The sequence below is a fragment of the Stegastes partitus genome, unplaced genomic scaffold, assembly GCF_000690725.1.
Source record: "Stegastes partitus isolate 25-593 unplaced genomic scaffold, Stegastes_partitus-1.0.2 Scaffold778, whole genome shotgun sequence".
In the NCBI taxonomy this organism is placed as follows: domain Eukaryota; kingdom Metazoa; phylum Chordata; class Actinopteri; family Pomacentridae; genus Stegastes; species Stegastes partitus.
In genome coordinates this window covers 115042-116674 of record NW_007578509.1, presented here as the reverse complement: position 1 = coordinate 116674, position 1633 = coordinate 115042, and positions in this window count along the sequence as shown.

Genomic DNA, 1633 nt, shown 5'->3' with positions numbered 1-1633 from the left:
ACGTATTTGTGCACCTTTATGGATCCAATAACACAATGGAACAAACATAATAGCAAATATCCTTCCTGACGTCTTTACTTTTCTTTTCCATTCTGCTAAATTTGGGCTGCAAGGTGGATCAGTGGTTAGCACCGTCGCCTCCCAGCAAGAAGGTCGCCGGTTCACTTCCCAGTGAGGACACCTGGGATCTTTCTGAATGGAGTCTCCATGTTCTCCCCGTGCAGCGTGGGTTCTCTTCGGGTTCTCTGGCTTCCTCCCACAAGGTCCAGAAATATATTGAGGTTAATTGGCGATTCTAAATTGTCTGTAGGTGACCCTAGTGAGGATTAAGCGGTGTATAGATAATGGATGGATGGATTCTCTTAATTTTCCCTCCTCTTCTTTTATTGTCTCATTTTCATTTCCAGAGCTTCACCATCTGTTCTTTCTGTTGCCATCAGCATCATTTTCACGTCTGCATCCACCACTTCTGTTCCTTCTTTTTATACTTATCCTGTCGGTTAGATTTGATCACGTTAATTCACCAAAACTTGAGTCATCTTGCTGTTTTTGAAGCTGTTTGTAGGCACGATGAGCCGCGTCAGGCTCTCTGTGAATACTTGAATGATATGTTTGTGCCTTTCTGAGGAGCTCTCACTTCCCAAAAAAAGGAAAACAACCACAACAAACAAACAGACAAGATGTTTTTCTTTCAGGAGGCCGCGTTGACTGACTGCGCATAGAGATAATCTGCACAGCCGAGGGTTTTCCTGATATTAATTATCCCATCGAGCGGAGAGCAAACAAGCCAATTATAATGTGGAGAAGCTGAGGAGGAGATGCAGGAGGAAGGTGGAGCAGATGAGGAGCGAGCGGCAGGAGGAAGCGACGGGAGGAAACGGTGAAGAGAGAAGGAGATTCTGTGCAGAATGAGAAAGTAAATGCATGTCGAATAGGAAGAACTCTGCTGGGAGGAACTGCACAGTTTGATATTGTGACAGTTGGAAAACAACCAACCAAGGGTGAAAAATTGGACCCTGCAGTAAAACAGTGCATGTTTTATTCTATTTATGTGACCGTACAGGGAATTTCTACATATATTGCTGTGTATTCTGTTTTCCTTCATATATTGGATGATAATTAAACACAGGAAGCAAACTATTTTCTCTTTTTTTCTGTTATGTGCTCTCGCAGAATCAGTTTTATTGGCCAAGTAGGAGTTTGACTCCGGTGAATCTTCGCTCTCTGTAAAGAAATAAACTAGAACAATAAAAATAAGAGCAATAAATATCAGTATTTACTCTGTGTGTTGTGCCAGTAACTGATTAAGAAAGATGCATGAATCAAGCATAATATGAAGTGTACATTAACCATCTCCTTCAAACATTTCCGGCCCATCGAGTCATGGGCTCCACAAGCCTCTGAATCTGAGCCGACACCTTGAGCTCTTTGTCAAGTTCCTCAAACTGTTCCTGAACGATTTCTACAATGCGACAGGAAGCATTATCCTGCTGCATCACTGCTGCCACGATGCTCTGCAGTGTGTTTAGGAAGGTGGAACGTGTCAAACAATATTTACATGATGCAGGACCCGAGGTTTCCCAGCAGAACGTTACCCAGAGCGTTACGCTGCCTCTACGCCTTCCCATGATGC